The following is a 15729-nucleotide window of genomic DNA, read 5'->3' as shown; positions in this document are numbered from 1 at the left end:
ATTGCTCTCTGTCTGCAGTTTGGGGGCCACTCGGGACGGGAGTACGTCCTGTACCAAAATAGACCTGTGTGTCACTAGAGGCCCCATAGTAGGGGCCCTTACTCGTGTATGGAGCATGAGCAAGATGGAGCATGATAACATAGTGAAGCGTGAGTAACAGTCCCACCAAACCGTCGATCCGAGGCATTCCTAGTCGATCGCTAAACATTTCTAGAAAATAATATCGATAAAGTCAATCATTCCTACATTTTTCTGTCTCGCGCTGTTGGCAGTAGGTGGACTTGTTTCAGCTGCCCTGCATGCCGGGGAGGCGAAGTGTTCCCATTTCATGTGTCTGAAGGTCCAAACTCCGTGTGCCCAGAGAGCAAATCAAGCGTACCTATAGGCCTACCGCTAGCCAATCGGATTGCTCAGATCATGTGTCTGTCTGCAGCTTCCTTGAGTGTACAGCAAAGTAAGTTGATACTGTGATTTCAAAACATCGAAAACCATGACTAGAGAGAGACTGTCAATGAATACAGCAAAGAGCTTTCGTTTTTTATGAGTTAATTCATGTTTAAGTTCATACTCAGCAGCACTGTCAACACTTTTTATTAAAACACTGCTATATGCCATAAAATGCGCTTCTCCACTTGCGCTGCAACCAGCAATGCAGCTTCAATGAATGAGTAGCAAAGTTTATCTATAGGCTTGCGTTGTTGTTATTATTATTATTATTATTAGCAGCTTGTCTCTTTTTAAAAAATCAAGGAATATTTCACTTTCTCTGGTCATAGGAGTAACAACATGAGTTGGGGCAGAAATAATGCAATGTGACTCGAGTTTCGCCGCCAGCTGGAACACGGTCGCCCCTTTTTGGGTCAGTCTTAGCTGAGGGACGAGAGCTGAGGGACGAGAGCTGAGGCGAGCTGAGGGACGGTCCGACTGCGAGATGCTCTCCCTCCGCTGAGACTGACCAACAAATCCAGGCACAATCAGTCCAGTAAAATAAAGAAAGCACATTATTTATACCCACTGAGCTGTGCCTCACAAGTAATACAAGTAAAGATAGCTCTCCCGCTATCTCTCTCTGAATGACCTTCTTGATCCAAATCAGTCAGGTTTCAAGACTAGTCATTCAACTGAGACTGCTCTCCTCTGTATCACGGAGGCGCTCCGCACTGCTAAAGCTAACTCTCTCTCCTCTGCTCTCATCCTTCTAGATCTATCGGCTGCCTTCGATACTGTGAACCATCAGATCCTCCTCTCCACCCTCTCCGAGTTGGGCATCTCCGGCGCGGCCCACGCTTGGATTGCGTCCTACCTGACAGGTTGCTCCTACCAGGTGGCGTGGCGAGAATCTGTCTCCTCACCACGCGCTCTCACCACTGGTGTCCCCCAGGGCTCTGTTCTTGGCCCTCTCCTATTCTCGCTATACACCAAGTCACTTGGCTCTGTCATAACCTCACATGGTCTCTCTTATCATTGCTATGCAGATGACACACAATTAATCTTCTCCTTTCCCCCTTCTGATGACCAGGTGGCGAATCGCATCTCTGCATGTCTGGCAGACATATCAGTGTGGATGACGGATCACCACCTCAAGCTGAACCTCGGCAAGACGGAGCTGCTCTTCCTCCCGGGGAAGGACTGCCCGTTCCATGATCTCGCCATCACGGTTGACAACTCCATTGTGTCCTCCTCCCAGAGCGCCAAGAACCTTGGCGTGATCCTGGACAACACCCTGTCGTTCTCAACCAATATCAAGGCGGTGGCCCGTTCCTGTAGGTTCATGCTCTACAACATCCGCAGAGTACGACCCTGCCTCACACAGGAAGCGGCGCAGGTCCTAATCCAGGCACTTGTCATCTCCCGTCTGGATTACTGCAACTCGCTGTTGGCTGGGCTCCCTGCCTGTGCCATTAAACCCCTTCAACTCATCCAGAACGCCGCAGCCCGTCTGGTGTTCAACCTTCCCAAGTTCTCTCACGTCACCCCGCTCCTCCGTTCTCTCCACTGGCTTCCAGTTGAAGCTCGCATCCGCTACAAGACCATGGTGCTTGCCTACGGAGCTGTGAGGGAACGGCACCTCAGTACCTCCAGGCTCTGATCAGGCCCTACACCCAAACAAGGGCACTGCGTTCATCCACCTCTGGCCTGCTCGCCTCCCTACTACTGAGGAAGTACAGCTCCCGCTCAGCCCAGTCAAAACTGTTCGCTGCCCTGGCCCCCCAATGGTGGAACAAACTCCCTCACCACGCCAGGACAGCGGAGTCAATCACCACCTTCCGGAGACACCTGAAACCCCACCTCTTTAAGGAATACCTAGGATAGGATAAGTAATCCCTCTCACCCCACCCCCCCTAAGTTTTAGATGCACTATTGTTAAGTGACTGTCCCACTGGATGTCATAAGGTGAATGCACCAATTTGTAAGTCGCTCTGGATAAGAGCGTCTGCTAAATGACTTAAATGTAAATGTAAATGTAAGATCATATACCTCGAGTTTTGAAATATACTTTGAAAATTGTCTGAGAAGAACAACAATGGCAGGGCAATTCAAGCCTAGCCAATATGCACCGATAATGTATTGGGCCTATAGCCTACTACAGACATCATTGCTACAGAACTTTTTTGAATGTTGCATAGGCCTATGTTTTTTTTAAGTCAAGGTTTTAAAAGAATTCTGAGCCGTAGATCTCGGTCTTCATTATGACTCAGAAAGTGATCTCGACTCAGAAAAGTTTGGGGAACCGCAGGCCTATACAGTACATGTATAGCATGACAATGTCACAAGAGTTGTCTACAGTATACAGCATGGGACCATAGAGGCTAGAATGTCCCCTGGTAAGCAGCTTATTATAGTTTGGGCCCCTATTCACATTCCATCTCCCATATGGTACATACATAGTGAATCATATAGTGAATCATATAGCTAGACAGGACAGGCACTCAGCCACCAGGCCTACAGACCAGTGTTCCTGCTGTAATCCCCTCTTGATTTGACAAGAACAAGATATTTAAAACACCGCCTCTTTAAGGGTCCCAGGGGATCTGGGCTGAGCTGCCCAATTTTCTCCACATAATTATTATGACCCAGAGCAGTGGGGAACGGACTCAGACAGACACCGTATCTGTCACGGCACCTGGAACACATGTTCTGGAACATACAAATGTATTTCTCATAAAGCCCTGAGAAGTTCCTGATGTGTCTAATAAAGGAGAAAAAAAAAACAAGTATCGTACACCAAAACATTTCTGACAAGTTTCCCCCATAAAAAAACGTAATTATGTTTTGCGGAGATTGAGAGACCCTTCGATTGCCAGGAGGAAGAAAATGTGGCTATACTTTCGAGAGAAAAAAAATTACTGGGAAAAAAAATGAATGAAAACATCTGACTGATTTATGTGCCTGGTCTGTATCACAGTTGGAGAAATGCCTTCCTGTCATGCCTTACATGGAAACATACAAGCAGCACGAGCCGCAAAGAAGCCATGGCGCAACCGCTTTACACACCAGGAGACGCTTGTGAGGCCTGCTCAGAACATGACACAGGCACTGACAGATGTTTGTGTATCGCCTTTTTTTCTGTCTGTGTCTACCCAGGGGGCCGTGTTGCCCCACAGAAAATTGGTACCATGATTACTGCCTCAAAATTACACGTTTTTACCTCAGAGCATACATGTTCATCAATCCGATCGTTTAGCCACGCGCAAATCTGCAAATCAGGCTGCGGAATGTGCTTCCTGAAGCGTTGCGCAAGGATATTCAAGGGTATTATGTGACAAGAGATCTTTCAAAATAAGGGGCCTGTTGCATTCCTGGGAAGAGATAGGAGAAAGATAGGGGAGAGAGAGAGAGTGAGAGAGGGGTGGGAGATAGAGAGAGAGAAGATTAAGATTCTAGCTCGAGCACGATGACCTCACCGAGGGCTATTACTCTGAGTGGATGGGAAAGGTGGAGAGGTCCAGCATTTAGGCTACTTCGAGACCCCTTGGGAAAACATTTTGGTTTGTTTAGTGAACAAATACGTTAAAAAAAAATAACTGTCGGGATAACTGATTATAATGGAGCTCGTTGTGACGGAGTTTGGAGCTTTTAGCTGTGATGGCTGCCGGAGCGGTTTTTGTTTTTGAAATACGAGGAAGAGACAGAGGACGAGGTCTGTTGCTCTTTGTATCCAAGCGTCACTCAGCAGGCCTGAGCACATCTGTATGGGGGGGGGGGGGGGGTCACTACATTGGGGCTAAAGGCAAGGTGTAACACAAAGAGATGTGTTCAGTAGCAGTGCAGACTGATGAATGGGAATGGGAGTGGAAACTGTGACCAGAGACAAGGGCTAATTTATCAGTCAAGCTCCTCTCTTCCGTAAACTCCTATCTGTTGAGGTTGTCATTGCACTGCTAAAACCATGGTCTTAACTGTGATGTGATGGATGTAACGAAGCTGTCCTCTAGTCAAGTCTACTTCCCACCACCACAACCAAATCCCTTGGTGAGATATCCGTGAGGGAACTGGGCCCTTCTAAACCATCCACTTCATTTTGAAGAGCCATATCAACAACACCGCCATCTTAGACAGAAACCAGGAGTCTCCTATTCCAACCCTCTTGGTGTTCTAGAGATGCCTTGCTACGACGCAATGTCCAGATCTGTCTGTGTGAAATAAATATGAACGCCTATACAGTGTGTTTGCCTCTAGTGTAAATATTGCTCTTCTTCAGACTCTGAGCCTGCAGCTAGCTCAGCGTAAGGAGAGTGTGATATCATTGGAATCGATAGTGGTGAGGTTCAGCTCCTCAAGACCAAACATTCCTGTCTGAGTGGAGAGAGGAGACAACCCTTCTTGTGCCTCAGTGTTCTCCTATCCAGGAAGCTAGGCTACACTATAGGTGATCTCGTTTCTGTGCATATTTCTGCTGGATGCTATTATTAGCGTCGCAGAGGGCCAGCGGTCTGTCTGGGAGGGGTTGCAGCTCTGTGTGCCCCCCCGAGGCGCTAGTGTGGGCCAGAAGCCATTGATCTCCATAAAGCACAGGTATATATATCTTCTCCTAGTCCTATTTGTCAATGGGCCCCGTCCACACGCAACCTCCACACGCAAACAAAACAAAATCTCAATAGATCTCAGTAGCATAGCCATTTTTGTCAGTGAAACATCTTGAGCGTTGGCAGTGTGTTAAATTATGTCAACTCAGCGGTGCTTGTCTGTCAGGACAGAAGGCCGTTCCCTTCTCTTCTTCTCCCCGTGGCTCTGACTTCTGACTCTGCTGCCAGGCATTCCAGGAAACACTAGAGCTCTAGGAGACATAACAAAGCACTCACCCCGTCTCTTTCTCTTCCTCCTTCACTCTTTCTCTTACTATCTCAGTCTCTCGCTCTCCCTTCTATCTTTCTTTCTCCATCTGCCCGTCTATCTGTTTCTCTCGCTCTCTCCCACTACTCTTTTTTTTATCTCTCTCTGTCTTGTCCAGTCTTGGAAGCCTCATGGTTAGTTCTCGTGAGTGCACAATTTCAGACTATAAAGTATTTTTTACGTGCCTACTAACGCTACGTCACTGATACAACTCTAGGTAAGAAGACTACTCCTCTCTTCAACATGAGGTGACATTTACTGCCAAACAAAGGATCAAATTCAGCTTTATAAGTTAATGCATGTTATTTAAACCATCTAATTCCTAAATCTATTAGAATAACACATCTCAGACAACCATGAAATTGTAAATAATGAAGTAGTCGGTTCAGGAGAGTGCTCAGGTTCGCTTTATAGGGGTTCGTTCAGTTTTAGCTAATGGCAAAACTGGAAATGAGATTACTCTGTAAACTTAAGTATAATGGGAACAAATCTGACCCCCCCGGTTTATTTTCTGCTAGTAATCTGCTCAGAAGGAAAACCATCTCATTTTCACACGATACCCATCCACCTGAGCCACACACACACACACACACACACACACACACACACACACACACACACACACACACACACACACACACACACACACACACACACACACACACACACACACACACACACACACACACACACACACACACACACACACACACACACACACACACACACTTCCCTCTGTTTATGTATTGAACCTGAGTGACTGGTATTTAATTTCGGATGGGCTCAAACCCTGGGCCAGGCAGGGGTGGTGTACTATTACTGGTCATTAACTTTAACCTGAACTAATGGCTGCTTATTATCCAAGGTGGTCCCCCAGATGTCTGTCATAGTAAACGGGTGGCACAGAGTTTCAGAGCCCAAACCAGTCAGACATCCTCTCCTCTGTCCTAGAGAATCTGCCAACCCGGGGCAGACATAGACACAGGCCTCCCCCTAACAAGCCATCATTGTTCCCTGTGTTTTGTTACTCAGCTGCTGGGTTCATTAAAGCAGGGCTTAATGAGGCCTGCCAGCTTGTCACCCCCAACACCCCTCTCTCTTCTAACCCTCACCCCTAGTACCTAACCCTATCCATCCCAAATCTCCAACCCCATCAACCACACCCCCTTCTACCCTCCTCATCCAAACCCTCTACCCTACAACTACCCCACACCCATCCACCAAACCAACCCTTTAATCAACTGTCATCTCACCCAAAGTCATACACCCACACCCCTTCCCTCTTCCATCCCCTCCACCACACTCCTCTCCCGAAACCTCCACCCCACCCAATCGCATGTGTTCAATCTATTCAACCCATCTCACTCAGACAGAGTTAGCCTTGTCTTGTCTTAGCTAGCTAGCAGAATGCTCCTCCTCATGAAGACCTGTCTGCATTTATCTGATGAGAGGAGAGCCATTGGGGCGGCAGGGTAGCCTAGTGGTTAGAGTGTTGGACTAGCAACCGGAAGGTTGCAAGTTCAAACCCCCGAGCTGACAAGGTACAAATCTGTCGTTCTGCCCCTGAACAGGCAGTTAACCCACTGTTCCTAGGCCGTCATTGAAAATTAACTGACTTGCCTAGTTAAATAAAGGTTAAAAAAATAAAAATAATTAAAAAGTAATTAAAAAAATAAAAATAATTAAGAAGTGCTCACGCTCCATTAATGAGCGTGCTCACTTCAGTCTAACCGTGCATTGCGTAAATAAGCAGCAAGGCCTAGCAGATTTGCTCCATTGTCTTTGGGTAGCCTAGCATCACACTTGTTAGCGAGTTGCTTGTTAAGAGTTGTTGTTTTGTTGACATAGTGTCCTCATCTTGGCATGTGTGGAATTGACTGACTGCCACTGCTTTTTGCATTTCAATTTGTTAGCCGGGTTTCTCGGTCTGTCAGACTACTGATGCTACAGATTGGGTCTTGTTCCATTAAATAATTAGGCCTACTCATCAATTTATCTTTAACTCAAGATGGCCGGCCTGTTAGGTAGAAGGGTTTATTTCACTATACTTGAATCAATGAATCAGCTATCTTCCTACAAGTGTACGCAGGAGAGTTGAAACCCAGCATGAATCTGAATCTGTCCCTTCTTAGCAGAGTTTTGGCTAGCACCTTAGCACCAGAACCATTGCCCTAGACCTGGGCTGTTTAACAATAACATGACTGATGGTTTCTCCCAATCACCTTGAGCAGGTCTCTTATGAGGTAAGAAATTCTCGTTTGCCAGCCTCTCTGCCTGCAGAGGAGCTCTGATTAAACCCCTTTCAAAAGGCAGTGGCTACGTCCCAAGTGGCACCCCATTTCCTCTATAGTGTGCTACTTTTGACCAGAGCCCTATGGGGCCCTGGTCCAAAGTAGTGTACTATTAAGGGAATAGGGTACCATTTAGGACTGAGGCAGTCCACCTGCCAGCTCCATGTTACCCAACAGTGAAGTGAATTTATGAATTACCCGATACTGAAATGATTCCAAACTAACAAATTCAAGCTGGGCTCGGGTCTCGCACAGTACTGTATGTGGATGAGGGGGATACTTACATTCCCCTTTCTCTGAAGTGGGGGAGAAGTCTTTGGCATTATTAGATGCCAGGAGAAAGAGAGAGAGAGAAACACAACACACACTAATGCACGCACACGCACACACACACACACACACACACACACACACACACACACACACACACACACACACACACACACACACACACACACACACACACACACACACACACACTAACTGCTATATTGGGGATGGATCCTCCATGTCAGCCATTTGATGATTTGATCTCCAGCTTTAATCAGATTTCATTGCCTTCCTCTGTATGGAAGCAATGACATGTGGAGTGGAAAAGAAATGGCAGATCTGCTCGCTGCGCCGCTCCTCTCGTTGCTTGTAATACATTCCTGAGCAACCCTCAGAGGCTTATATGTCAATGCCGGAATATGCTTCTGATTACAAGGGAGAGAGTACACTCAATAAATGCACTCTTAAACAATTACTACTGCTCCTAATACCAGCCAGAACACAGACCCCAGACCGGGCTGGCTAATTCAGGTGGATAACATTACTGGAGACAATTTGAAGGTCTGCACCTTTAAAACATAACATTTGGCTCCAACAAGAAGAAAAATGGCAGCCGTCATCGCTTCGGATTGCTGCTGTGCTGTGCAAGGGAGCGTTGTCCCTGATCCAGACGGGTCGGAAGGATCCAACTCAGGCGAACTGTATTGATACCGTAGTTCCAAAGTCAACGTCTTTTGAACTGAAGCAGCACAATCAACATAATGAAGCGACAAGGTTTGTTACATCAGTTCGTTTCAAAGGGTAAAGTACATCCTGACTTAAGAGGATCTCCCAATAAAGTGTTACTCAAAGTACAGTAGTGTTACAACTAGCGCAGCACATCAGCACCCTGTGCCATACCAGTCAGAGCCGAGACGTGTGTGTGACACACAGATGAGTAACATCCTCATCTCTCGTGTGCACTCACTGTACGGAGAGTCAGCAATAAAGTGCAGAATCCTGTCTCCAGAACCCTACGCCTGCATAACTCGAGGTTTCACAGACACACAAATCATCCATTGATGTCAATCGGAGAACTCGATGCAAATCCTCCAGTTTCTCAACTTAAGAAAAAGTACCACTTTGCGTGTGTGAGCCGGAGGTAAATCCAATTGCTGTATATGAATGGTAAAATCCCCGTGTTACCTAAGAGCCTGATTCCTCCATCTGCTCTGTCCCATGAGAGCCAGCATTCACCATGAAACCACCACACTCCCCTTTGCTCTCACCACCTCCACCATCCATACAGTTCCACACACGCACGTACAAACTAATTATTAGTAAGTAGCTGGTTCCAAAACATAAAATTATGCGTTTGCTAAAATGTTCATTCAACTAGGAATTATTTTTTGGGCTGTGGAACTAGTTACACACACACACACACACACACACACACACACACACACACACACACACACACACACACACACACACACACACACACACACACACACACACACACACACACACACACACACACACACACAACATTTCTGACACACATTGATGATGTTCATGATCATTTATACAGTAATTAATATTCAAAATTTCCTCACCTGGGATTTGAACACACAACTACTCAGTTCACAGCGTTCTAATCTTCCAGCTACGCCACCATGTCTGTGTCAATAACTGATATCACCTGTATTGCTACACATTGGACTTAAAAGTAAACCTCAGATCTGTTAAAAGTAGACTCAAGAAAAACCATTTCATTTATCATAGTGATTAAGGAATAACATTAAAACAAAGTAATATGGCCCAACAACAACCTTACAGAAAAACCAAACATTGCTTAAATACGTCAGTCAAATCAATAATGAGAGAATAGTCAGATTAACTGATAATTAACACAGACCTGGTGGCATAGCAGGAAGCTCGTACTGCCATGAACCAAGAGATTGTGAGTTCACATTTTTTATTTAACTAGGCAAGTCAGTCAAATTCTTATTTACAATGACGGCCTACCCCGTGCCAAACCTTAACCAGTGAGGTCATGTGTTTGGAGATGGAGAGAGAATCTATGAATAACGGCACGGGTATGAGGGAACAGGTGTGTGTGTGTGTGTGTGCCTGTGTCCCAGGTGAGGACATGTTGAATACTAATTACTGTATAAATGAACGTGCATAACGCAATCATGTGTCAATCTGGTTGAAAGAGTATATGAGACAAATTGAGCAAAGACTTCATTTTAAGTTCAACATTTTCTAATGTTGGGCCAACTAAAAATGTTAAGTTCAGGGAACACTTTGACCCGAAAAGTTGAGTAAACAAAAAGAAAATGCTGTGGAACCAGTTATTTAATAATAATTAGTTGAAACAACTAGATTTGAGGGTGTTTTTTTAAAAGTGCACACACACACACACCTGTTCCCTCATACCTGTGTCGCTATTCAGACTCTCTCTCCATCTCCAAACACATGACCTCACTGGTCCTCCACTCAATAGCATCTTTCACACACACTGTTGGGATTTACCTCACTATATTACCTATATGACCTTTAATTCCCACAGGAACCTACAATATGGGATTTAAAAAAAAAGGTGATGAAAGCCTTGATCAGCTATGTTTGTTTAGTTTTGGTGGCTGAGGAGAGAGAGGAGGAGGGAGGAGAGGGAGAGAAATGGAATGTTAGCAGGCTGTAAAGGGGGGGAGGGGGAGGGGGGGGGGGCGTGAAGAAACTTAGTGCCGGTGGACTTGTCGAAGCACTAGGCATGTCTGTGGTCCCTATGGGAAGACGAAAACACAGAGCAAATCAGCTCGCAGAGACATTTCCTGTGCTTGTTTTATCAGATGAGGAAAGAAGCCCAGGGGCAAAAGGCCTGCTCAACAATGTAACACACTTTCAGCCCCGTCGCCGTTTTGGGAGCTGAACATAACACATCTTTAGAGGATGACATAAGTAGTAGTAGTGTATGAGAATCGGGGTAGTGAAATGAACTCACGCTCCCCCAGCCTTGAGGTTTATACCTTGGGGTGAAAAATGTACTTTTACCTTATAAGACCTGGGTTGAGTAAGCCAAGGGATCCTGTACCATCGCCCATCTTCTAAAAAGAGAGTTTGTTGTGTTGTGAGTTGGATGTGAAAATATCCTTATACAGCTGGTGGAGTTCTGGAGGCCTCGCTGCCTGCCAACTGGCATTCGATGGGTAAATGTGCCAATTATCAACACAGTCTGCCATGCTACCAATTAGGGAATCTGGCCTTGAATGATAGCACTTCAAAGTCGAAGAAATGTGGGAGAGGTTTGATCTAAAAGGCCTTCTAATCTGAGCCACGGCAAAAAGAACGAGTGTCAGCGTTCTTCTTCGTCACCAGGGAGAAATCCAGACTCTTCGTTCCCCAGAAGAGTTCTACTACTGCCAGACTCTCCATACCAAGGACTGAGGAGACATACGAGACTGGTTTGGCACGGGTTCTAAAGCAATGCAGAACCTTTCCATTGCAACCTGGCTGGGTAATGAAGAACAACAAACAGAATATAAAGTTGAATTACAGAGAGGATTTCATGCCATGAGAGGAAAGATTAAAAAGGAGAGAGGAATTTTTGATTTATATATTACTAACAAAACATCTGTAAGCCACTTATTGCATATTTGCTGGGTCCTAAATAAACTAAATCTAGAGTTTCAGTTTCAGCTGGCCACTCTTACTTCACAAATTAGGAATGCCGCATTTGACCCATTTATTTTAATTGTCACCAGTTAAGAGTTAAGCAGATTCCTTTTTTTCCCCTCAAATTTTCCAAATGTGCTCCAACTTTACCATATTATCCAACTTACTGTGTGGTTCAGGATAGGGTGCATTCAAATTACATGCTATCAAAGCTGAAAATGAATAACAGTGACTATGCTGTGGCCAGAGTCCAGGGCAGAATCACTTGAGGTTTAGTTCCATGTCAATCATCCTCCACTTCAAATGAACTGAACGCTCCACGAGAACAGTTGTCGAGAGGACACAAATTTGAGCTTTGTGCTCTAATTCGATTTCTCCCTTGGAGACATTGACGATGCCGACTCTTTCGATCAAAAATGAAGACGAGACATCTTTGTCGTGTAACTGACAGCATATAAAGATGGCTCCTCGATCCCACAAATATATCTTGAGGCGGAAAATCTGCATAAAATCAACCCAAGTGGCAATAAACTAAACTAGGCAAAGCATGCTTGACATACTTTAAGTTGTCCATAATAAGAAAAAGCAGAAAATAGGCTCTGGCGAACTCTAAGAAGCCTGTGTATGATTGGATTTACATGTCAACGTGTAATCATTTTGAACTCCTTGCAGAACATTTGACAAACATAAATGGAATATATTACAATGGTAATAGCAAAAACGAACAAACGAATAGTTTGTGTTACACAATTTCCGATGCGAGTTCTCTTTTTCATACTTCAGTTTAGTTGGCAGCCTCTCTCAGTGGCGGTAATAGTAACTGTAGGCTTGCAGGCTGCAGCAGAGATATTAAGAACTTCTGGAACTGAATACTGCAGTGGATTAAAGCTCTGCCTCGCATCACAGAGGCACTGCAGAACTCTGGGTCTGCATTTACACAGGCAGCCCAATTCTGATCTTTTTTTCTCTAATTGGTCTTTTGGCCAATCAGATCAGCTCTGAAAAATATCTGATATGAAAAGATTTGATGTGATTGGTCAAAATTGTGCTGCCTTTGTAAACAGAGAGACACACAGGGGGGAAAAAACTGAGATATTTCTCATGAATCCTAAAAGGACGCCACCTTTAAAAGACATTATGATTCAACTAGCCTTCTCTCAAGTACTAACTGTGTCTAACAAATAGCCTTTTCTCATAACCACAGTGTCTCCAGGCACTCCTTGAAAGAGAGAGGGCCTGGATTCACATCGTCCTCAATAACTTCATCAGCTTCTCAACCCTGAAGACAGTGGTATTGATTCCAGAGTAGAATGTGTGTTTTCACACCTGCAGGGACCTTGAACACAAGTAGCTCAGGTCAGTCAGAGAGCAATGAAAAGTTATCTAGTACAGTTAAGGGGATCTACTACATTGTTTGTGAATCTAAAGGCTGCATTTAAGCCCTGCCCTTGGCCACAATCTATCGCACACTCCAGGGTGAAGCCTCAAGTCTATGTCCAAGTCCCATCCCAAAGTTCCAACCTTTGGCCAACTAGGCCTAAACTTCCTTCTCTGGTCCTTGAGGGTGTATTCTCCTCCCTTTACGTCTTTTTGAGTAATGATTAAGGTTATGGAAGAACTGATCCTGAAACAGTCTGTAAATGAAGGGCAGAGAGAGCAGAGTAACGACAGCCTGTACTACACAGGGCAAACCAGGCTCCGGAAACCCAGGGCAGTGTTCCCTACATCCTGCCCGGGCCCTAGCCCATGCCAAACCCTTGTTATCACTGTGCAGAATTACCTTCAGACCCCCCTTCCCTCTCTCTCTCTCTCTCTCTCTCTCTCTCTCTCTCTCTCTCTCTCTCTCTCTCTCTCTCTCTCTCTCTCTCTCTCTCTCTCTCCGCACAGCACAGCGCATTACCCAGGCACTTTATACGCTAAAGAAAAGAGTCAGAAAGAGACGAAAAAACTAAGCCTGGCTGTTATGCATTCCAAAGGCTTTTCCAATCGTCTGTCAGCAGGTTCAAGCTGTTCCTTATAAGGCATTCCCCTCATATTTTCCAAACACCGCAGTGTTATCAGATACAGCTTCATGGACAATTACTGTGCTGTCTAGCTTGGAGAATTCTACAGCCCCATAGCCCCCGAACCCCCCTTTTCTACCATTCACTCACTTCACAGCAACTGCTTTGTAATCAACCTGAGATCAAACGGAAGGCTGAGATAAACTACGTTAAAAAAAAATAAAGAAAAAGAGGTGGTTGGCCCAAGTGATGGTGGTATTGCACAGGACATGATTCCTTCAAACTATTTGGATGGATTCATTTGGAGTTATTGCATCTCACTGCAATGGTTTTCCGTACCACGATGGGGTCAGATGAGAGAGAGAGAGAGAGAGAGAGAGAGAGAGAGAGAGAGAGAGAGAGAGAGAGAGAGAGAGAGAGAGAGAGAGAAGGTTCTTTGAATACCACACACTGTTTGGACAGTGTTGAATCAGTGAGTGGCCTTCTATAGCCAGTTATAACATCAGCGTTTCCTGCTGCTTTGATAAACTTAGATATCAAGTTGATTACTCAGATTAATCATGGTTTAACTGGGCTCAACTGGTGCTGTGTAGCATCAGCTAGATCTACACAGGGATAAGGATTCTAGCCAACCCAGTGCAGATGGTTAAGCCTACCGCTGATGAGGGCCAAGGCTGTCATTTAGACCCCCAGTGGAGAAGACCTGACCTGATGGATCCTATGCTTTCATGACATCCCTTGGCTCAGGCAATTGAAGACAGCTAGTATTCGTCTACAAGAGACAGTAAAATCCCACACCACAGCGCAAAGGCCATAGTTTGCTGAGACTGTCCAGTGCTGGCAAAGGCTCCCCACAAATATTTTGGGATATATTTTGGGTAGACAGAAAATGAAAGGAAAGTGCTTTTAAGTGGAAAATTCTTTATTTTGTGTAAAGGAGGATGTTGTTTTGTTTGTTTCTCATTGAGGTATTATTCAGTTAAAACTAATGCATTCATAATGTCATTATTTATATAGGTGTAATTCATCCTAAAGTTAGCCCACTGGCAAATACCAATCAAAAGCATAATTAAATCATCACATGCCACATTACCTGAAATTGTCAATTCATATGCAGCCTATGTATTGTCTATTATAATGGAGAGAGATCTGGCTCCCATCCCTCTCCATGAGTTTGGAGACTGCCTCCTCATATTTGTCTGATAAGAATCTATGGCATGGGGCGTGTAGGGACTGAGGGGACATTCCAGAATTCACATCCAGATCGGTAATAGGTTTTGTAAAGTGATTTGCCATATAATGAAACATATTATACTCGATAACAACCACATTTCATTGCCATGCACAAATAATCTACATGAACTCTTTCATTCTTTATAGTTTAAATTTAGTTTTTGAAAAAGTTATTAGGAATCTGCTGGTGTGCAGTTTGCTGTAAAAATCAATAATTTAAAATGACATAATAAATTGCAGCATTGCGTAGCCCCAAAAGAGCATTGCACAAGTTGTAAACATAGGCACTACGTTCGTGCGCGCTACACAAATTTCACCAAGTTGGATAAACAACACAAACTATTTCTGAGGCGCAAAACTTACCTATTGAGTTCACAAAGTAAACTATTGTTGATTCACCTGGGTAGCAAACAACCACGATGCAGGCCAGTCAATGTAAAGAGATAGAATCTGCCTTCGGATCGGTCTGCTCCACAGTATTCAATAATAGGCTACTACAAAGCGTAAGCCCCTCCCTTCAAAACATAATCGCACACATCTCTTATAATGTTTACCGCTGGAGAGCCCTATGCATTGTCCGTAGTCTGGTCCAAGAGATACCAAGCCTATGTATTTAAAAATTCATTCTGGCCAAACTTGTCAGTGAAAAAAAAACACGATGTCAAAAGTCAAAAACTCAGTCCATCATTTCGTTAAAAAAATGAAGAAATAAATGCCGACATTGAAAGTAATACCACAAAAAAATCGAAGCAGCCAAAACTCACTTGCAGAATGTCCTTTTTTGGTTATCCTTCAAGGGGCCTCTGAAAGAAAATCCTCTGTCAGGAAAGATCATATGAAATGTTAATCTTGGCGAAAAAGGGTCTGTTTGCTCAAACAAACACTTAGAGACTAGCTTAAAAACTATTTAGAAAGGACTCAAAATATCCCCCATTCTTTTG

The 15729-nt window shown here is 44.6% G+C and overlaps 1 protein-coding gene across 3 annotated transcripts in view; it reads right to left on the bottom strand.

Moving 5' to 3' along the window:
• LOC124013544 (non-muscle caldesmon-like) overlaps positions 1–15511 on the bottom strand; it is a 58639-nt gene extending 43128 nt beyond the window's left edge. For 2 of the 3 annotated variants that reach the window (XM_046327862.1, XM_046327864.1), the window contains exon 1: positions 15152–15503. The gene's annotated coding sequence lies outside the window, so the exon portion shown is untranslated. Of the gene's footprint in view, positions 1–15151 lie in introns of all 3 variants that reach the window. The other variant, XM_046327870.1, reaches the window with a different exon arrangement.
• Between the last annotated feature and the right edge of the window lie 218 nt (positions 15512–15729).

This window comes from Oncorhynchus gorbuscha, linkage group LG25 (genome assembly GCF_021184085.1).
Source record: "Oncorhynchus gorbuscha isolate QuinsamMale2020 ecotype Even-year linkage group LG25, OgorEven_v1.0, whole genome shotgun sequence".
NCBI classification, from domain to species: domain Eukaryota; kingdom Metazoa; phylum Chordata; class Actinopteri; order Salmoniformes; family Salmonidae; genus Oncorhynchus; species Oncorhynchus gorbuscha.
Note: the sequence above shows the minus strand (reverse complement) of the source record. Positions and strands in the feature narration are given on the sequence as shown.